This window comes from Suncus etruscus, chromosome 6, assembly GCF_024139225.1.
Source record: "Suncus etruscus isolate mSunEtr1 chromosome 6, mSunEtr1.pri.cur, whole genome shotgun sequence".
NCBI lineage: Eukaryota > Metazoa > Chordata > Mammalia > Eulipotyphla > Soricidae > Suncus > Suncus etruscus.
Window position 1 is genome coordinate 72116246 of NC_064853.1, and position 23273 is coordinate 72139518.

General features: G+C 36.3%; 1 protein-coding gene and 1 pseudogene across 2 annotated transcripts in view; both read left to right on the forward strand.

Moving 5' to 3' along the window:
* Positions 1-23273, forward strand: part of SNX5 (sorting nexin 5) — a 1173556-nt gene that overhangs the window by 182888 nt on the left and 967395 nt on the right. The window contains exon 1 of one of the 2 annotated variants that reach the window (XM_049774351.1): positions 5699-5702. The exons of the other annotated variant lie outside the window; for it this stretch is intronic. The gene's annotated coding sequence lies outside the window, so the exon portion shown is untranslated. Of the gene's footprint in view, positions 1-5698; positions 5703-23273 lie in introns of those variants that run through there. 2 annotated transcript variants of the gene reach the window in all.
* The window catches only part of LOC126011801 (tubulin alpha-1C chain-like), a 128455-nt pseudogene that overhangs the window by 27310 nt on the left and 77872 nt on the right, over positions 1-23273 (forward strand).

The following is a 23273-nucleotide window of genomic DNA, read 5'->3' on the forward strand; positions in this document are numbered from 1 at the left end:
TGAGTTGGAGTTGAGACAATTCTACAATTACCTATTCTGCTTTGGGATAACTCTGATTATTTAAATGAGTCTATCGTCATTTCTGTCAATGCTAATAATGTTAAATTTATCTGTATTCGAAATGCATCACAAATAATTTGTGCAGATTTATAATACAAAATGTCAGCAGCATGTGAATTGCAAATAATAAAAAGAATCATAAAATAGAACCTGAAAGAAACATATCCTGAGACATTTTGATGAGTCACAGTGTCACAAACGTTCTTGTCATCCCATTGTTCCATCAAGTCTAACTAAGCTAGATAATCCACTGTCAGGAATGAGCTTGTCAGGTAGAAGTAGAAAGACATTTTCTACTTCAGTTGGAGGTACTGTCTTTGGGTAGATTTACTCACTTGGCTGGGTGTCCCCAGAACACAGTCTGAGATTATTAAGGATTTGAGGACAAATGGTTCTTCTGGGAATTAAACTAGGAAATCGCAAGAAGTGAGTGTAGGACAAGATAAATGTAAAGAAGAAAATAATTATAGATGTGTCATAGTAGACAAAGTGTTGGGCACATTAGGGGATTCAAGAATATGATTGAATTAACCTAAAATGCAAGATAAAAATGAGAGTGTTTATTCTCTGGCCTCTGAGAGCAGCAGTTGGCTGTTCCTATGGTCATTGCCTTTCTAGCACATCAGGTGAAAGGTTTCAAGTACTCATGATGTCTGTGGTATTGAACTATAGTGTGAATACTAACTACTCAAAAGCCAGCTTCTGGGGAGATGAGGATTGCTGCAGGAAAACCAGGGTTTATTTGAATACAAGAGACCTGAATTCTGAATTTGTTGTCCACCTCCCCCATGATCTATCTCTATGATTGGGGAATTGGGGGTTATTCTAGGCTGGTTATGTTTACTAAAATAAAAAATAGGTAGTGGTTTGGGGGAAGGGGAAGGAGTCATGACTTTAATCCATTCCAACTGGCATTAGTGGTTTAGTAAATCCCTGGTGAATGGTTCATTATAAAACTTTGACATAAAGTTATTAAGCAACAACTACCTCTGGGTGTCAAAGAACTGCTATCTATAAAATACTTATGGAAACCAACTAATGAATCTTTCTGGAGGTCCTGGTGCTTATTCTTTCCACGCTCCATCCATAGCTGGACTTTGCTTAACATTAAATATGATATGCATGAGATTGTCTTTAGGACTGGCAGACAGTAAAGACCCAAGGAAAATGAGAGACTAGAAGTACAGCTGTGGAGAATAAAATTGGCTGTGTGCAAGACAAGCACTTCAGCTTCTATACTATCTCTCTGGAGTCACATGGGTACTTTGCTACTATAAATTGAGATCAACAAATGACCCCCAAACTGAAAGATATTTAGAAATTAGTGGTATGCTAAACAGTATTTATTTATTTATTTTAATTATATTAAGGCACTGCTATTTACAAAGTTGTTCATTTTAAACAGTAGTTTTAAGTGTACAATTTTCCTACTCCATCCAGTGTCCATATCCCTCCACCAGTGACCAAGGTCTTTTTTCTAACATGCCACCACAATCTGTCTCAAATATAGGCACATATTTAAGTTTTATTATTGTAGTCTGAGTTTCATGCTTACAGTAGTGTTGGCTTATTTAGACATGTATGATTTAGACATATATGACTACTTTGCCTCTAAACCATAGATAGGTCTAGTGCCCCTGACTCTATCCCCAAAACTGCAGATTGACTCTTTTTTCTCCCTCCTCTATTCGTCAATTTGAACAGCATTTAAAACCTGGTTTTCCAAGGGAATGAGAGTAGGAAACACCCTGACTTGCAATATTGCCAATTATTTACATATTTTCATGATGTAAATACTCCTACTGTGAGCAATTTCAAAATGGAAAAGTAGTATTACAGCAGAAAGAGGTTGGTCAAAGAACAGCTTAATTAATGTACATCCATACTTATGCAATAGAAATAAATTTAAAGTTCACAGATATAGAAAAATGTAATAAAATCACTAGTGATGAGAGATTATGCTTATTACATTTCTTTTAAATATTTTCTATGTGAAAACTCCCATAGGTGATGAATTCTAGTTTTTGAGAATAAATCATGTTGTAGCCCATTATTTCTCTAAGAGAAAGCACTAGAGTAGAAGAACTGGACTAGGATTTGAGCAAAGCATTTTCTCAACAGAGAGATCCTCTAGTCTAGTGGGTTTTTCAGTTTCCTGATTTGAGGTAGTAGTTTAGACTATAAAGTGGGTTTTATTTTGGTCTCTTGTTAATGAAGAAGAAAATCATTAGACTTTAAGGCTTTCTTTGATTTAGTGACATGTAGGGTGAGAAAAAACTAGCCAAAATCTGCAAGATTCCTGTTAGTTCTGTCCTGTAACCCCTACCTGGCTACCAGTGCTGGTACTACAACTATATACCACCCCTGAAATAATTTTGCATTGATTCTTGATAAATGACAAGGGTAATAAAATAACAATATGAATACTAAATATGATATATAACATTGTCAAATGGAAGTAGCTTCTTTCCTCTGTGGCCAGCCAGTGCAGTATTGAGATTCAAGAAGTTAATTTGTTGATGAGTAAGTTCTCTGAGAGACTGAAATCTTTACACTAATCCTTCAAAGCAACTTGAGGTACACATTTCTATGTCTGAAGGTCACCAGGTATTTAGTATCCATTAATAAAGTGGCCATTTAATTGTGACATAGATGTTGTCATTGGATATAGTTTTTTCAGAAGCCTCATGGACTTAGAGAATTCAAATAGAGAGATACCAGAATTATGGCAATTTTATTAAGTGTAATCTGGTAAATATCCGTCTTAACTTTTGACATATTGAATCAGATCAAATTTGAGGCATTATTGAAAATCATAAAATTTCAGTCACAATGTAAGTTCTTTTATTTTTAAGTAAGGTTACACTTCCTTTCTGCCCAAGCTTCTTCCTTTCCTATCTGGATTTCCTTTATATCTTTTTCTTGCCTAATCGCTATAGCAAGTGCTATTGTACTATGTTGAATAGGAGTGGTGAGAGAAGACAGCCTTGTCTTGTACCAGAATTTAGAGGGAAGGCTTTTAGTTTTTCTTCATTGAGGATAGTATTTGCCATTGGCTTGTGTTAGATGGCCTTGACTATATTGAGAAAACTTCCTTTCAGTCCCATCTTGATAAGGATTTTTTTTTATCAAGAATGGGTGTTAAACCTTATAGAAAGCTTTTTCTGCATCTATTGATAAGATAATATAATTTTTGTTTTTCTTTTTGTTGATATGGTGTATTATGTTGATTCATTTATGGATGTTAAACCATCGTTGCATTCCTGAGATGAAACCCACTTGGTCGTGGTGAATGACCTTGATGATTCATTGAATTCTATTTGCCAGAATTTTGTTGAGGATCTTTTCATCAGGGATATTGGACAGCAATTTTCTTTTTTGGTAGCATCTCTGTTTGGTTTTGGTAACACTGTGATGTTAGCTTCATAGAAACTATTTGGAAGTATTCCTGTTTCTTTGATTTTATGAAAGAACCTGAAAAGGATTGGTAGAAGTTCCTCTTGAAAGGTTTGAAAGAATTCATTAGTGAACCCATGTGGGCCTGGGCTTTTGTTTTGGGGAAGATTTTTAATCACCATTGTAATTTTCTCAATAGTGATGGGGCTGTTTAGATATGCTACCTCATTCTTATTTAACCATGGAAAATTATAAGAGTCCAAGAATTTGTCCATTTCTGTCAGGTTCTCATTTTTATTAGCATAGAGTTTCTCAAAGTAGTCTCTGATTACCCTTTGAATCTCTGCAATATCTGTAATGATTTCCCCTTTTTATTTCTAATATAGTAATCAAGATTCTCTTTCTCAATTTCTCTGTGAGTATTGCCAGAGGTTTATCAATCTTGTTTAATATTTTGAAGAACCAACTTTTGCTTTTGTTGATCTTTTGGATTGTTTTCTGGATTTCCACTTCATTGATTTATGTTCTAAGCTTTGTTATTCCTTCTGCCTAGCTATTTTTGGTTTTGTTTGTTGATCATTTTTTAATTTTATAAACTGTGTCATTAAGCTATTATGAAGGCCCCTTCTTCCTTCCTGATGTGTGCTTGCAAAGCTATGATTTTTCCTCTTAGTACTGCTTTTGCCATGTCCCATAAATTCTGATAATTTGTGTCTTTATTGTCATTTGTTTCCAAAAATGTTTTGATGTCCTCTTTTATTTAATCTTTGATCCACTGGTTGTTCAGTAGTAAGCTGTTTAATTTCCATGTGTTAAAGTTTTTCTTCTGTGTTTCTTTGTAGTTTACATCTAATTTCAGTGCCTTGTGATCAGCGAAGGTAGTCTCCACTATTTCTATCCTCTTGATTTTATAGAGATATGTTTTATGGGCTAGCATGTAATCTATCCTGGACAATGACCCATGTGCACTGGAGAAGAATGTGTATCCAGGTTTCTGAGGATGGTGTGTCATATATATATATATATATATATATATATATATATATATATATATATATATATATATATATATATATAAATTAGTCCACTACCATTTCTCTTTTCAGAGCTAGTATATTTTTGTTGGGTTTCAGTCTGGTTGACCTATCAAGGGGTGACAGGGCAGTGTTGAGATCTCCCATGATTATTGTGTTGTTATTGGTATCTTTTTTAAGATTTGTCAACAATTGTATTAAATACTTTGCTGTTTTTTCATTGGGTTGGTATAGGTTTAGGAGTGTGATTTCTTCCTGTTGTACATATCCCTTGATTAGTACAAATTGTCCATCTTTGTCCTTTACAATTTTTCCGAGTCTAAAGTCTGTGTCATTTGATATTAGTATAGCCACTCCAGCTTTTTTAAGGTTGTTGTTTGTCTACATGATTTTCCTCCAACCTTTGATTTTGAGTCTATGTTTGTTCTGAATATTCAGGTGTGTTTCTTGTAGGAAGGTTGGATTCATTTTTTGATTCATTTAGCCACTCTGTGTCTCTTAACTGGTGCATTTAGTCAATTGACATTGAGAGAGATAATTGTCATGGGATTTAATGCCATCTCTGTGTAGAAGGTTGATGTGTCTGTTGCTTAGTCTTGTTTTAAAGTAGATCTTTCAGGGTTTTTTTAAGGCTGGTTTTGAATCTGTAAAGTTTCTGAGTTGTTATTTATCTCTGAAGCTATGTATACTTCCTTCAAACCTGAAAGTGAGTCTGGCTGGGTGTACTATTCTAGACGAAGCATTTATTTCATTGAGTTTTGTCACTATATACCACCACTGCCTTCTGGCCTTGATGGTTTCTTGTGACAGATCTGCTGTAAATCTCAAGGATACACCCTTGAATGTAATTTCCCTTTTTAATATTGCTGCTTTTAGTATTCTATCCCTATCTGTGGGAATTCTCATTGTGACGAGGATGTGTCGGGGTGTTTTTCCTTGGGTCTCTTTTAGCTGAGTATACCCAAAACCAAAACCAACAAAAAAAAGCAATCTCCAAAACAACACAATAGGTCCAATATTCAATGGGATTACCTGATAATCTCTTTAAGAAAATCAGAAAATTCCAAACCATCCCTCCAGATAAGTTTAACCTGTGAAGACAAAGTATAGCAATAGAACCTTCTGAAGGCCCCAGAAGAATCCACTATGCAACCCAAAGTGGGAAATATAATTTTAACAACATGAAGGCTTATAAGAAATTTGTTCATACCAACCCAATAAGACTTCAGTTTTATTTATTAGCATAATTATCACTGAAATATTTATATCAATAATAGCCAGTGGGAAATTGGTTTAGTTACTTATGATTCACCTTATGATGAAACATGATGCAGTTTGTCAGTCATGTTCTTGAATATTTTAAAACATGAGAAAATTCTCATAATGTGGCATATAAATCCTAATTTTATAAAATACTCTAAGGAACATAATTTTGTTATAACTGTATTGAAATACCATGATTTGCAAAGTTGTTCATAATACAGTTATTTCCAGAATTCAATATTCCAAAACGAATCTCATCACCAGCACAACATTCCCTCTATCATAGTCCCCATTTATCCCATCTACTCCTAAGCCTTACCCTTTTGCACGCACAAAATAATTTATTTTATATTGCTTGTTATAACTAAATGGTAATGGCATTTTTTAAAAATTCAATAAAAGAAAATTTGTGAAAATTGGTATATCTCACAATATAATATACTGTATAATAGTTTACTAAGCCAATTGCTGCTAGATGATCATTCTGTCTTGTTATTCTTTTTTTATTGAGTTTAAGTAGCTTCTATTATATTTTCCCATCTAAGTTTATGTGCTCCTATGGGGAGTGTCAGTATTACATAATTTGAAATTGTACATGTGTATGTAGTTTTGCACTCCAGCGTTACAGTATCTGTGGAGCTGGGTGGATAAGTTAACATGGTGGTAGCTGCTAAGGCTTCCAAAGGTAGGGGAGGGCTGGATAAGCTGCCTATCTCTACTCTCAGAATACACCAGAATTTTCAGCCTGTGTATCTGGAGTTGTGGTCTGATTGTTGTCTGAAAAGATTAGTTGTGAAGTGGTGAAGTTTGGCCATTGGCATGGTGGTAATTGTAGGATGTGGATGCAGCTGCCAGGGCTTCTATAGGATGGGGACTCAATCCATCCCCCTCTAGATCCTAGAATTATGTATTGTTGTCATTATTAATTTAATTTAAAATTTAAAAATTTAACTAAAAATTTAAAAGTAATTTATTTGCTAAAATTCTTCAGACTGCAAGGATCATGGTTGTGTTGGATGCCAAGGAAATGATATGAGGATGTGCAAAGGAAGAAAGAAGAAAGAAAATTATTTTTTATCTCTCTACAGTCTGGCTTCAACATACTAAAAAAGTATGTGGGAACAAGGGCGTTTAAGGTAAAACAAACTCAAATAATATAATGCCATTGTTTGATTGTTCAGTGGTTCACCATGTATGATGATGTATGATGATGTTATAAAATTATACCTTACCATCTGATGAAACAACTTTTTTTTTATTGCTTCTTCTGCTTTTTCTAAGGTATACAACCAAATGCATATTTCTTTGAGTTGAACAATAAAGGATATGCTTCAACTGACCAGTTGACATCTACCTAACAATACCAGTACTTCTAGGCAAACCTCTTCAATAAGTTATTCTGTTGACTGAATGTTCCAATCAGTTTGGCCAGAGTAATTAAGTCTTGTTTTTCTCTGTACATAAGAATACTTCTTACCCAAGTATCAGTACATTGGGTTCACAGATGAGTAACTAATTTGCAAGTAATACCAGGAAACATAATACCAAAGTCTACAAAGGTATTTGGGCTCAATCTGATAGGCAAGTTCTAAAGTGGTATCAAAGTTCTCTAAATTCTGTATATGGAGAGGATAAGACGAGAGTTACAGCATATATCCATAAATTGTGGCTTAAGAATCATCATTGGAGGAACTAAATTATCAGTTATTTCTGGTTTTCATGTGCCCTTTATGGCATGGTTTCTTAAAGTATTGGCTGGAGAATATGACTAAAAAGGCCATGGTGGAGACTGCATAAATTAGATCTAATCCTTCTCCACTGGATGTTATCTGAACATGTCTCTCTGGATCAATCTGCCTAATCCTGGTATTTGACAGAGGTACACTCAGGGGTGAAATAACCACATAATTGTTCAAGCATATTCCATCAACTGTGGGATGAACAAAGGAGATTCATATGCTCCAGGGCTGATGATTCTGCTGAAGTCTCTCTCATTATTCAAGTATCACACTTTCTTCCCATCTTCTCAAATCCTCCTCCTCAATGTTTGTTTCTGTTGGAACAAAATAATTCACAGCACTCAGGTGGGTGGGTGTTCATTGAAACTGTTGTTTCCATTTTCTGTTCTAAGCACAGATAATTATGCACCTCAAGTTAGCATGTGGAGGTAAATATTGTAATTTGGCTTCAGGGATATTACATATAATATGGTTTTTGTTTTCTCTGCCTCACCAGCTAAACAGAGAACATTGTATCTCTTCCTGGAGGGGCTTGAAATATACTGAAAGACACATAAATAAGGTTTTTAATTAAAAAAATCACTTCTGAGCCTTGCCAGTAGCGTTCCTCCTATTTTGTAAAGCAGCATTATTTGTGACATCCTGTGGTGGGGAACTCAGCCAGTGAGTCATGCGCCAGCAAGACATATGCTCCAATACCATTATGAGAAGACAGCGACCCTGTGATCAAAAGTGGAACATTTATTTGCAGATTAAACAGGAAGCTTTCTCCAGAGGCTCCCAAATCACCAGAGCAAATGGTTATTGCCAATTTGCATTTTAGCTGAAAAAATGTTAGGGATAATTTCCATGTGAATTCTTACCTTTCAGCAGGAGGAAAGCAGTTTACAGCAGATTTCTCCCCTGGCTGGAGGTCAAAGTCCTACCTAGCTGATGAGTCAGTTGTTTATTATAACACAGAGACCAATAAACTATTCAGTCAGGCAGTGTATGAATGGGGGGGGGGGGGGCCGGCCCTGTGTTTATCAGAACCACTCAGAAGAGAATCTATACATAGGGTCTAGTTCTTCTGGAATGAGATTATAATGTAGCATGGTTTTCTCTCAGACTAGTGCTTTGAAAACAACTCCAAATGGAACCCTAAGAATAGTGCAAAAATTGGTTTCTACTGAACCCCACATAGTTCAGCAGTCAAGTGGAATCTGGTCAAAGGCTCAACCCAAATTTGGGGGACCCCTATACTATAGGGATAATCTAATTTAAAACCTACCAGGAAAAGGAAATAAACATCCTGGAGCCATGAACAGATTTTAAAATACTAATTTAGGTGAACATAAACAAGTACACAGGAGCTATTCACAGATAGAACTAATCCACCACAGGGTTACTTGATAACAGGAGTCAAGAATATTTTACACATCTTGTATTAAAAATTATGTTCATGAGGGGCAGCAGTGAGAGGATACTAGCTGAAGACCTGGGTTAAAGGGAGTCTTTCCATTGCCCAGCTCTGTGCCTTTGACAAATAAGTTCTCATTAGATAGGTAAATTTGCCCATTGTCATGAAGCTAGGATATTTATTTTCTCTAGAAATTGGTTTTTTTAAACAGCAGAAAATGTTTACCCTATAGTTTAAGACATATGATGAATTAAACACAAAAGTTAAGGAACCTGAGAGGATAAATAGACATGTTATTTTAATTATTATAATGTGCATATGGTGCCATGAATCAAACCCAGTAGCTCCCACCTCTGAAGCATGTGATATACCACTGAGCTTTATTTTATTAATAGCTGCATCCTGTTTTATTATATTTTTAATTTATTTTAGTGGGAGGGAATTTTGGGACCACACCTAACTCTTCTTAGGGTTTACTTTTGGCAGTACTCCAAAAACTATAAGCAGTATTGGGAATCTAACCAGAGTCAAGTGCCTTAACCTCTGTACTATCTCTCTAAATACAATTGGTAGTTGACTAAATATGCTTGGTCAGTATCTGGCAGGTTCAATTTTTTTTTATATCTTTATTTAAGAAACATTATTACAAACATGTTTGTAGTTGAGTCTCGGTTATAGAAAGAACATCCCCTTCACCAATGCAAATTCCTACCACCAATGCCTCCCACCTCTATTCCCCACCCCCTGCCTGTATTTGAGACAGGCATTCTACTTCTCTCACTCATCAACATTGCCATGGTAGTTCTTAATGTAACCATTTCTCTAAATGCATTCAACACTCTTTGTGGTGAGCTTCATATCATGAGCCAAATCTCTGACCCTCATCTCTATGTCTCTGAGCAGTATTGCAATAATGTCTTTTCTCCCACCCCCCCACCATTTCTTCCAGGATCTTATGTTCTCATGTTTTGTGGCATAGAGTTTCTCAAAATAGTCTCTGATTACCCTTTGGATCGCTGTATTATCTGTAGTGATCTCTTTCTTTTCATTTCTAATCCAGTTTATTACATTTTCTTTGTGAGTTTTGCTGTGGTATATAAATCTTTTTTTAATATATATTTTATTTAAACAACTTGATTACATATATGATTGTGTTTAGGTTTCAGCAATGTAAAGAACACCACCCATCACCAGTGCAACATTCCCATCTCCAGTGTCCCAAATCTCCCTCCTCCCCACCCTATGCCCACCTGTACTCTAGACAGGCTTTCTATTTCCCTCATACATTCTCATTGTTAGGATAGTTCACAATGTAGTTACTTCTCTAACTAAACCCATCCCTGTTTGTGGTGAGCCTCATGAGGTGGGCTGTAACTTCCAGCCCTCCTCTCTTTTGTGTCTGAAAATTATTATTGCAAGAATGGCTTTCATTTTTCTTAAAACCCATAAATGAGTGAGACCATTCTGCATCTTTCTCTCTCTCTCTCTCTCTCTCTCTGACTTATTTCACTCAGCATAATAGATTCCATGTACATTCATGTATAGGAAAATTATATGACTTCATCTCTCCTGACAGCTGCATAATATTCCATTGTGTATATGTACCAAAGTCTTTAGCCATTCATCTGTTGAAGGGTATATTGGCTGTTTCCAGAGTCTTGCTATGATAAGTAGTACTGCAATGAATATAGGTGTAAGGAAGGGAGTTTTGTATTGTATTTTTGTGTTCCTAGGTATATTCCTAGGAGTGGTATAGCTGGATTGTATGGGGGTTTATAAATCTTTATTTTTTCAAAGAACCAACTTTTGCTTTTGTTGATCTTTCAGATTGTTTCTTGGGGTTTCCACTCTAATTTCTGCTCTAATCTTTGTTATTTCCTTCTGTCTACTTATTTTAGGTTCATTTCGTTTATCGTTTTTTTAATTTTATAAGCTGTGTCATTAAGCTATTTATGGAGACCCTTTCTTCTTTCCTGATGTGTGCTTGCAACTTTGATTTTGAATCAGGATGATATAGCATATTTAAACAGATCTATCATTGAGAAAATTAAATGGTGATCGAAAGTCTTTTGAAGAACAAAAGCCCAGGTTCAGAAATATTCACTAAAAATTCTTTCAAACCTTTCAAGAACTACCTACCAATTATTTTCAGGCTCTTTTAGGAAATTGAATAAACAAAAGAAAGTTCCATCAGTGCCTTGTATATTTTGGATATCAGCCTCTTATCTGATGGATATTGGGTGAATAGTTTCTCCCACTCAGTGGGTGACTCTTGTATTCTGGGCACTATTTTCTTTGAGGTTCAGAAGCTTCTCAGCTTAATATATTTCCATCTGTTTATCTCTGCTTCCACTTGTTTAGAGAGTGCAGTTTTCTCCTTGAAGATGCCTTTAGTCTCAATATCATGGAGTGTTTTACCTACATGTTGTTGTGTAAAACTTATGGTTTGAAGTTTGATATCAAGATCTTTAATCCATTTGGATTTTACCTTCATACATGATGTTAGCTGGGGGTCTGAGTTTGCTTTTTTTGCCAGTGGCTATGCAGTTGTGCCAACACTACTTATTGAATAGGCTTTCCTTGCTCCATTTAGGATTTTTTGCTCCTTTATCAAAATTAGGTGATTGTGTCTGGGGAACATTTTCTAATTACTCAAGCCTATTCCAGATACTAGCAAAAAAGCTTCCAGGAACAAAAAAATAGATATAGCAAAGTAGCAGTCTACAAAATTAACAAACTAAAGTCAATGGATTTCTTATACACAAATTATTATAGAGAAGAAATGGCCATTAAAAACAGTCCCATTCACAGTAATGTCACACAAACTCAAATACCTTGGTGTCAATGTATCTAAAGAGGTGATGGAATATACGAAGAAAACTACAAAACACTACTTCAAAAAATAAAAGAGAACATAAGGAAATGGAAACACATACCCTGTTCATGGGTTGGGAGGATTAACATCATTAAAATGGCAATACTGCCCAAAACATCGTATAGATTTTATTCCCTATGGAAATACATATACATTATGTGACATTAAATATTCCTGAGATTTATTTGGAACAATAAACACCCATGCATAGGTAAAGCAACCCTTAGGAAAAAGATGGGAGGTCTCACTTTCTCCAACTTTAAGTTGTATTACAAAGCAATAGTCATTAAAATAGCATGGTATTGGTAAAGAGAGACTCTCAGATAAGTGGAATAGACTTGAGTACTTAGAGAATGTTCCTCAGACAATCAATTTTTGATAAAAGGGCAAGAAATCCTAAATGGAGCAAGGAAAGTGATGTTGGGACAACTGATCAGCCACATGTAAAAAAGTGAACTCAGACCTCCAGCTAATACCATGCACAAAAGTCAAATCCAAATGGATTAAAAACTTTGATATCAGGCCTGAAACCATAAGGTATATATATGAATATGTAAGTAAAACACTCTATGACATTGTACTAAATGCATTTTCAAGGAGGAAATAGCACTCCCCAAACAAGTGAAATTAGAGATAAACAGATGGGACTATATTGAGCTGAAAAGCTTCTGCACCTCAAAGAAAATAGTGCCTAGAATACAAAAGCCACCCACAGAATGGGAAAAACTATTCACCCAATACCCATCAGACATGGGGCTAATATCTAAGATATACAAGTTACTGACAGAACATAACAAGAAAAAATTATCTAACCTCATCAAAAAAATGGGGAAAAGAAATGAAGAGACAATTCCTCAAAGAACAAATAGAAGTGGTCAAAAGGCACATGGAAAAAATGCTCCACAGCCAAGGGAATTCCATTTCTTATCTCCCCAATATTTACTTGCCTATGCAAAAAAAAGAACAAATTAATTTTTTGTTATTGTTGTGTTATTGTTGTTTTTGTCTTTTTTTGTGTGTGTGTGTGTGTGCTTTGTTTTGTTTTATTTCAAGACCGTGGGTATTGTTTGGTTGTTGTCTTTATTGCTGTGGTGCTTTTCGGGATTTTTTTGGTTGATTTTGTTTTTTGTATAGCTTTTATGTTTTTCTTCTTTTTTTTTTCCTTTTTTCTTAAATTGATACTTATAGCCTCTAGAAGGACTCCTCCCGATTCTTCTGGTTTGATTTTAGCCCCCCCTTTTGTTTTTCCTTTCTCTTTCATTTTTCCCCCTCCAAACAGAACCACATAACTTGAACCATCTTGTTCTGCCTCACAAATTGAGGGGGAAATAATGGAGGGCACCAAGATCAAACAGTTGTATGAACATTGAGTAGAAATAAAAAAAAATTATACTTAAACACCTAATCCAAAGGCAATAGAATTGAAACTCAATCTATAACAAGCTAAATACAGAGGGGGCCACTTACACTAGCAGTCTGGGGGTCAAAGAAGGGGGATATGGGATGCATGCTGGGAACAGGGGTGGAGGGAGGACAACACTGGTGGTGGGAATGCCCCTGACTCAATGTCATTATGTGCCTAAAATATTACCGTGAAAGATTGTAATTTACTTTGTTCAAAATAAAAATTATTTAATTAAAAAATGCTACACATCTCTAATCATCAGGGAGATGCAAATCAAAACAACAATGAGATATCATCTCAAGTCATACAGACTGGCACACATTACACAGAACAAGACAATTTGTACTGGTGGGGATATGGGAAAAAAGAAACTCTCACATTTGGTGGGAGAGTTAAGTTTAATCTTTATGGAAAACAATATGGAGATTCCTTATAACATTGAATAGTGAACTCCCATGTGATTCAGCAATACCACTCCTAGGGATATACACTAAGAACCAAGAACACAATACAAATATGCCTCTGCATACCTATATTCATTGCAGCACAATATAGTTACAATAGCCAGAATCGGGAAACAACCAGAAGCCTGACAACAGATGAATGGCTTAAGAAATTGTGGGAAATATACACATACTCTGCAGCCATTAGGACAAATGAAGTCATGGATTTTTTCTATACATTGATGGACATGGAAACTATTATATTGAGTGAAATAAGTCAGAGGGAGAGAGATAGACACAGAGTCTTACTCCTTCATGGGATTTAAGAAAAATAAAAGACAGCATTGTAATAACACTCAGAGACAATGGAGATGAGGGCTGTAATGACTGGACCACTAAAAGAAGCTAACCATGAAGAGTGCTTAGTGCTGATAGAGAAATAACTACACTAACAACAATGGTAGTGAGTGAGAAAAATAGAATGCCTGTTTTGAATACAAGCAGAGGTGGGGAAGGAAGTAGATGGGGGCATTGGTGGTGGGAAGATTGCAGTGGTAAAGGGGGTTGTTCTTTTCTATAACTGAAACCCAACTACAAACATGTTTGTATTCAATATACTTAAATAAAGATATTATTAAAAATAAAAGAAAAGTTGAATGACATCTAACAACAATTTCTAAATGTTCAACAATCACCAGAAATTTACTGTAAGTCATGAATTCTTCAGATCAATTCCATTAATAAGGACTGATGTTGCCTCTGTTTCACAAATGAATAAAATGATGCACAGAGAAGTAAAGCTAAAGTACCCTCATCTTTTTTTTAATATAATTTTTATTTTGATCATAGTGTCTTACATATTGTTGACAATAACATTTTAGGTACATATTTACATAAAATCAGGGGGGATTCCCATCCCCAAATTGCCCTCCCTACCCCTCCGTTTTTGTCCTACCTCCCATTTCCTCTTCCCTCACCCCCAGGGCGGCTAGAATATGTGGTCCCCTCTGTATCCAACCCACTACTTAGTAGTCTTGCACCTGTTTGGTCTTGATGCCTCCCTTATCTCCCCCTCTAACTGTAGGCAGGACTAGCTAGTTCAAGTTGCGTGTTTTTGCCTGAAAAGGAGGAGATAAATAAACTGGGGTAAGAGTCTAATACTCCCAAAATGGGTGGAATCCTTCTAGAGGCTCTCATCATCGATTTGGGAGATGAAGGAGAGAAAGAAGGTGAAACACTCCACCAGTACCAAAAAAAGTGTCAATTATCCAGTGAGGACTCCAGCTATATTGATAAGCACCACAAAAAACAGACAAAAAACAAAGCAAAACAAACAAAAAACAAAACAAAAACAAACAAACAAACCAAAAACACGCCATGGTCTTGAAATAAGAAACATGGCATAGCACATAACGAAGGAAAAGAAAAGAATAGAAAAAAATAAGTATAATTGGGGACAGCGATTTCAATAATCACACCCAAACAGAGAAATCGACCAAAATAGATAGGTAAATAAAAATAATAATAACAATAATAAATAAAGGTAAACGATATATATATGTATATATATACATATATACATATATACATAAAATACCAAGGTTTTGTGCTTTTTGCATTTTTGTTTTTTTTTTCCCTCCTGCCCTGGCACAGTAAATATTGGGGTCATTCGAAAAGGAATTCACATGGCCTAAGAAATATGGGGTTTCTCCGTCCTTGGAGTATACTGTCATGGGATCAGCTCTAGACTTTGCTCAGGATCATTTATTCTCCTGGTGGTGTTTTTTGGTGTGTGGAAGACTTCTGTTCTGCCCAGGGTGATACACTCAGAGCTCTGTGTTTAGAGGTCTCAGTATCTGCACAGATCCTGAGGTAGGATTTATGGTGAAGTCAGTCTTTGTGGTTCTAGAGGTTCTGTTACCTCAGTGTCGTTTTAGTCCATCTTCTGTGGTTGGTGACCTTGGTCTTTGCACTGAACCTAGGATGGCACCTAGGTTAGCGTCTTTCTTTGTGCTTCCAGAAGGCCCATTCTGTTGCAGTTGTCTCTGTCAGACCTTTGGGACTGGGGATCATGCTTATTGTGCAAATCATAGTTCAATCCCTAAACTAGGGCTTTTTTATTGGTCCCAAGATGTATACTGTCTGGTCGTGGATCTAGTAGCCAGTCATCTGTAAGTCATGATCTTGGCTTTTGGACCTACCAAAGGGTGCCGAGTCTTCTGGTTTTGTCTTGTCGTTAGCTGGTAAGGTAGGCTAATCTGTTCTAAGGTCAAGTTGTTCACATTTTCCTCTTTGTCAGGATATCATGTTAGCGCTGGCCCTTGTTGTTGACCCCGCAGTATTAAGGCTGTCCCGGATGGAGTTTGTTTCCTGCAGCTGTTGTGAAGAGCTGTGCCAATTCTATGTCTGGGATCCAGGGTTCAAGGCTGGATGACTGGCATCTAATCACCTGAGGTCTAAGTGATTCCACATGACATATTTTCAAGGTAGGAGATACCCCTGTATTGTAAACAACTATGAGTTCCTATCTCTAGTAGATAAGAGCTCTTTTTTTTTTATATGTAAGATTTCCCCATTATTTAGTGTGTCTTTGCAGGGGGAGGTGGAGCTACATTGTATTGTCGGTGTGGTTGGGGGTGGACAGAGGGGATAACAGACACAGGTCACATACCCAAAAATGATAAAAAAAATAAAATAAAATAAAATAAAATAAATAAAAATGTATGTGCTCGCAAATGTATATATAGGACCAACATTTAAAATAAATAAATAAATAAATTTAAGAGAAAAAAGAAAGAAAAAAGAACTAAAATGAGTTAGCGAAGTTTTTAAAGGACCAAAGTGGTGCAAAAGACTACCTTACATTTGGGGGAGAGCAGGTAACGAGGTAGTGTATTACAGGTCTTATGCCTATGTTGGAAGTACAGTTTTTCCCATTGTCTTTTGGGTTTTTCTTGTGATGTGTGGGTTCCCAGGCATCTTTCTATCACACCCTCTGACCTTCTTCAGGTTGGTAAAAATTTGCGGCAGGGAGGTCTTGGAAGAGTTCTTGCATTGCGGATACTTTTGGACCTAGGTCCGGTTTCAAGAAACAGTCCACGTTAGGGGGAATTGGTAGGGAGGGCCTCGCAGCATGAGTCCGCAGGGGAGTTGGCTGTCTTTTCTTGCCCGGGACGAGGTGTGGGTTTGACTGGGTGCTGGGTACTGGTTCGTTGGGGTAGGAGGTCGATCTTGTTGACTAATAGATTAAGGACTGAGGGTGAAGTGTTTTAATATAGAGGGAGGTCTGGATGGGATTGAGGGGTGGAGGGATAGTTGGATTTCCAGAGGGGGGAAAGGGTAAGGTGTATGGAAGGGGTAGGGAGGGAGAAAGGAGAAAAATACATTAGAAAGAAAGGGAGAAGAGAAAGGATAGAAAGTAAAGAAAAGAATAGAAAAGAAAAAATAACCAAGAAAGTGGTGAGAAGAGAGGAGAAAATAGCAAGGGAATGCTGGTTTGCTTGAATGTGTTCAGTGAATAGAGCATGTAGTTTGGGTCTGTACGACGCTGTTACTGCTTGCTTCGGTGGTCTGACTGGTCACGTGCTTGAAACCCTAAAAGAAGGTAAACCTAGAGATAAAGTGTATGTTAAAGAGTTTTCTCAGGGCCATCTCGTTGTGCAAACTGGTTATGGTATCTCGTGTGGTATCCCGAGTTGCCATCTTAGCTTGTCCGCCCTTTGTATCCAAGAACGCCTGTGGACAGAAAAGCTGAGAGGTTATTTTAAATATAGTAAGACAGAGGCATTAATACGTAGTTTTATGGGATGTTTCTATTGGAGTCAGTGGTTTGCCTTGGTATTCTTTACCTGTGTTCCTGTATACGATCTCTACAGGATTATTATGGGCCATTATTGTAGAAGGTTGATTACGTACCTGTTCTCTCTATGCTGTTGTTCTGGTGTTGCTGCTTTCTTTGTGGTATAATGTGTAGTCGAGAGTTTTTGTTGTTCCTTTCTCATGTGTTTTGGGCACTGTTCCCAGGTATATGTTGACTATTACAGTGATTGGAGTTTCTACCCTGTTAGACCCTGTTATTTGATTGTTAAGTATTAGTTGTGATTGATATGTATGTTCTATGTGCTTCAGAATAGTGCTACCATTCTGTGTTTATCTTTTGTCTTCTGACTTACTTCGTTTAACATAACATGATCTAAGTCCATCCACGTTGCTGCAAAATCTGTGATTGTATCATTTCTGACTGCCATGTAATATTCCATTGTGTATAGATACCACATCTTAATGATCCATTCATCTGTTGTTGGACATCGCGGTTGGTTCCAAGATTTGGCTATTATACTGAGTGCTGCGATAAATAGTGGGGTGCCCACGTATTTTGGAATGAATGTTCTTCCAACTTGGGGGTATATACCTAGGAGTGCAATTGCTGGGTCAAAAGGGAGCTCAATTCTGAGTTCTTTGAGTACTCTCCAGACTGTTCTCCATAGATGTTGGACTAGGGGACATTCCCACCAGCAGTGGATGAGAGTTCCCTTCATACCGCATCCACGCCAACAAAGATTGTTCTCAGTATTTTTGATGTGAGCCATCCTCACTGGTGTAAGGTGGTATCTCATTGTTTTCTTGATTTGGATCTCTCTGATGATGAGTGAAGGTGAGCATGTTTTCATGTGTTTGTTAGCCATCCTTCTGTCATCCTCAGAGAAGTGTCTATTCATTTCTTCTCCCCATTTTTTTATGGCTTTATTTGGTTTTGAGGGGCTCAGTTTTCTGAGTGCTTTGTAAGTTCTAGATATCAGCCCTTTATCTGATATGTCTAGTGAAAAGATTTTTTCCCATTCTGTTAACTGTCTTCTTGCATTAAGTAAGGTTTCTTTCGCCATGCAGAAGCTTTTTAGTTTGATGTAGTCCCATTTGTTTATGTTTGCTGCTAAGGTTCTTGCCATTGGTGCTCCATTCTCAAAGACCTTTTTGATATATAGGTCTTCGAGTGTTCTCCCTATTTTATTCTCAATAAACTTTATAGATTCGGGTCTGATTTCCAGGTCTTTGATCCATTTTGAGTTGACTTTTGTATAAGGAGTGAGGTATGGGTTGATTTTCACTTTCGTACATGTGGTTTTCCAGTTGTGCCAAAACCATTTGTTGAATAGGCTTTCTTTGTTCCATTTCAGATTCTTGCCTCTTTTATCAAATATTAGTTGGCTGTATATCTGGGGGTTTATGTCTGGGAATTCTGTCCTGACCCACTGGTCTGAGGTCCTGTCTCTGTTCCAGTACCATGCTGTTTTGATTACTATGGCTTTATAGTATAGTTTCAAGTTAGGTAAGGAGATTCCACCCAGCTTCTTGTGTTTCAGTATGTGTTTGGCTATCCTGGGTCTTTTGTGGTTCCAGATAAATTTTGTAAATGATTTTTCTAATTCTTTAAAGAATTGTGTCTGGATTTGGATAGGGATTGCATTAAATCTATATAGGAGTTTGGGTAGGATAGTCATTTTGATTATGTTAATTCTACCTATCCATGAGCATGGGATGTTCTTCCATTTCTTTAGATCGTCTTCAATTTCTTTCTGGAGTGTTTTGAAGTTTCCCTGGTATAGGTCTTTCACTTCTCTTGTAAGGTTGATTCCTAGATACCTGATATTTTTTGATACAATCTTAAATGGAATTGTATTTTTAATCTCTCTCTCCTCGACTTCGTTGTTTGTATATAGAAACGCTACTGTCTTTTGTGTATTGACTTTGTATCCAGCCACTTTGCTGTATTGGCTGATTGTTTCCAGGAGTTTTACTGTAGACTCTTTCGGGTTTTTAATGTATATCATCATATCGTCGGCAAATAGAGATAGCTTGTGTTCCTCTTTCCCTATTTGAATTCCTTTGATTCCCTTCTCTTGTCGGATTGCTATTGCTAGAACTTCTAAGGTTATATTGAATAAGAGTGGAGAGAGTGGACAGCCTTGCCTAGTTCCTGACCTTAGTGGGAATGCTTCTAGTTTCTCGCCATTAAGTATAATGTTGGCTGTTGGCTTTTCATATATAGCTGTAACTATCTTGAGGAAGGTTCCTTCTAACCCTATTTTGCTGAGTGTCTTTAACATGAAAGGATGTTGGATTTTGTCAAACGCCTTCTCTGCATCGATTGATATGATCATGTGGTTTTTGTCTTTCGTGTTGTTGATGTGATGTATCAAATTGATTGATTTGCGTATGTTGAACCAACCTTGCATTCCTGGTATGAATCTCACTTGGTCGTGATGTATGATCTTTTTGATGAAGTGTTGGATTCGGTTTGCTAAGATTTTGTTAAGTATCTTTGCATCTATGTTCATTAGTGAGATTGGTCTGTAGTTTTCTTTTTTGGTGGTGTCTTTGCCTTCTTTGGGAATGAGTGTGTTATTAGCCTCATAAAAGGAGTTGGGGAGGATTCCTGTTTTTTCTATGCTTTGGAAAAGCTTATGGAAAAGTGGTAGTAAGTCTTCTTGAAATGTTTGATAGAATTCACCTGTAAATCCATCTGGGCCTGGACTATTGTTCTTAGGGAGTTTCTTAATTACATCTTCAATTTCCTCTGAGGTGATTGGTCTGTTTAGGCTTTCTAGATCTTCCTTTTCCAGTCTTGGAAGAGGGTGTTTGTCTAAGAATCTGTCGATTTCTACTGGGTTCTCTAGCCTAGTTGAGTATAGTTGTTCATAGTATGATCTCATGATATGTTGTATTTCTTGGGGTTCTGTTGTAATCTCTCCCCTTTCATTTGTGATCCTGCTGATTTGGGTGTTTCCCCTCTTTTTTTTGGTGAGTTTTGCCAGTGGTTTGTCTATCTTGTTTATTTTTTCGAAAAACCAACTCCTGGTCTCATTGATTTTTTGTATTGTTTTCTTGGTTTCGATGTTGTTTATTTCTGCTCTGGTTTTTATTATTTCTTGCCTTCTGGTTGTGGTTGGATTTCTCTGTTGCTGTTGTTCCAATTCTTTGAGGTGATCTTTTAAACTGTTGGTTTTGTTATTTTCCTGTTTCTTGACATAGGCCTGTATTGCTATGAGTTTCCCCCTAATTACTGCTTTTGCTGTGTCCCATAAATTTTGACATGTTGTCTCTTCATTGTCATTTGTCTCAAGGAATCTTTTTATTTCTTCCTTGAGTTGTTCTTTGATCCAGCTGTTGTTGAGCAGCATGTTGTTTAATCTCCAGGTACTAGTTTTTCTCCATTGCTTCTTCTTGACATCAATTTTAACCTCTGTTGCATAGTGATCTGAAAGGGTAAAGTACCCTCATCTTCTGCCAACAAATCACCTTCGTTTAGACAACTTCATTTTTTTTCATTTCATTTTTATTCCTGTGATGGCACTTAGTTTCAGGTATGGGCTCAGTCTGCAATTTGACTTAATTCTATAGCAGAATCCAAGTATGTGCAAGGCAGAACAGCACTATGTTAAAAAAAAGCCCAAGATTTTGACTCTAGTCCAGCTGTGAAGAGGGATTGGGAGGCAATCAAGAAAGCCTACTTTTAAAGATATTTACTTTTAAAGATATTTGAAATGATGAGCAACAATGGTGCTTCTTTTTACTGATGTTGAAAATTATGATGATATATTTTTTCTTGTCATGAAATCAATAACTGAAAAAATCAGGGTGCATAAAGAAAATAATTAAATTTATAATTCCATCAGCCAGAAAAAAATCATTATTTGTTGATAGATTTTGTTTAACTCCCCTTTATATGCAAATTAAAGCATTTGGGGGAAATCACATAAGAATTTTATTTTTTGTTTTATTTTGTAACAATTTTTATTATGACTATGAGCCTTTTCTAGTCACTAGAAGTTGCTCACATAAAATTTTTAGAGTTGACATAATATGTTTATGCATGGACATGCCATAATTCACTCACCCCTCTTTTTTGTTGTTGGTAATTTATGTTTAAATCTTTTAATAAAGATCCAGGATTTAGCTATTTAGGTGGTTGTGCCATATCTACTGATGTCTATGTTTTATCTCAAGTATTGCACAGAATATGCCTTCTGGAGCAGTAATAAATGCAACATTTGTAAGAAATCACAAAAATTATCAATCATTTAGCTGTATTTATTCTACTTGTTTTGACATTGCTGCTGTAGGAAAGTCAAGTTTTTCCAGATCAGAAATTTTCTGTGAAATTACTCCCACCATGCCTGGGAAAAGCTATTTTCTCATTCCACAGGCACTCCTCCCAGGACCATCAGCCATATGGTGGATGTGGGAATAGTATCGTCTTGTTGATGCTATCTTCCTTATAATAGCCAAGTCTCAAGAAATTGTCTTACTAGTTCACTTTGGGTCATTTGCTTTGTATGCATTGTTCACCAATTATGAAGGTAAAAGTAGTTCAGGGTATTCTTTTGCCCCCAAACCAAACCTAAATAAAATAAGAGCCAAAGACTCATTTGATTGACTCCTGTGGGAGTGGGGAAGCTATATTATATGACTAAATGATTCTCTTATGAATTTAAGGTGGCTGCTTGGATAACCATAAAGCTTGGACTGTGAATGTTTGTTTTCTTATGTGTTTGCCTCATTCTCTGCAACCAACCTCAGCTAAGACAGAGGAAAAATATGCCAAGTTAAATGACATTAGACAAAACATTGTAAACTCCAAACCAAATTGACATTCTTTACTATTCTCTAGCTCCTGTCCCTATAGATCATTTACTTCTTGTGAGAGACTCCATGACTTAGCTCATCCACCAGATCTTATAAACAGTTTCCCACTTCTCTGCTTGCCCCTAAAACAATTTTAAGATCTTTTTAAGGAACTCTAAATCATTTGCTTGTGGCCCCAAAACAAAACAAACAAACAAACAAATAAAGAAGAAAGAACAAAAAGAGAAATTCATTGGTCAAAGATGACCTCTCACATGAGACAAAAGGAACTGTATATATAAAAATCAACATTACATGCAACCACATATAATGCTTATAGATGCAACATCTTTCTAGAAATTCTTCATAGTACCCCACAATATTAATCATCGAATACTTTTGATTAGTGTTTCTCTGAGGAAAGAAACCAAAGCAACAAGAGGCTAGATTGTAGGTGGACTGTAAACAGCAAGAAATGTCTGTGTCAACTCTGCATAATAGTATTCTATGGACAGTCGAAAATGTACTTGCTAAGTTATAAAGCAAAATACTCAAGTTTTGGGCAATTAGTTACATTAGAATTGCTAGAAAATGTGAAGGCTCCTTCTCCTTCCATATTTAAAGTACTAAAATAAACATTTTAAATAAGTCATTTTAACTTAGTTCTAACTGAGCTCCTCCCCACAAGGTGAGTTAATTCTCCTTTTCTCTTCTACTTTACAATAAACTTTGAGTCTCAGTATCTTTTATTACTCAATATTTTTATTCTTGAAAAAGGGGAAGAACCTGGGAATCATGGAACAACAGCAGACCCACCACCACTGCTCCTACATCATTAGTATCCCCAAAGGGCTTACAACTAACAAGACAACTCTGGGAAACAAATGGGAATTTTTTTTGCTATTTTATTTGATAAGAAACACAAAAATCCAATTTTCCTATAAAACTCTTATGCCCAAACGAGTCTTCCTATGCTAACTTTCTCCTTTGGCAGGTATTTATTTTTCTTTCCCACTTTAAATAAACTTTTTTTATTT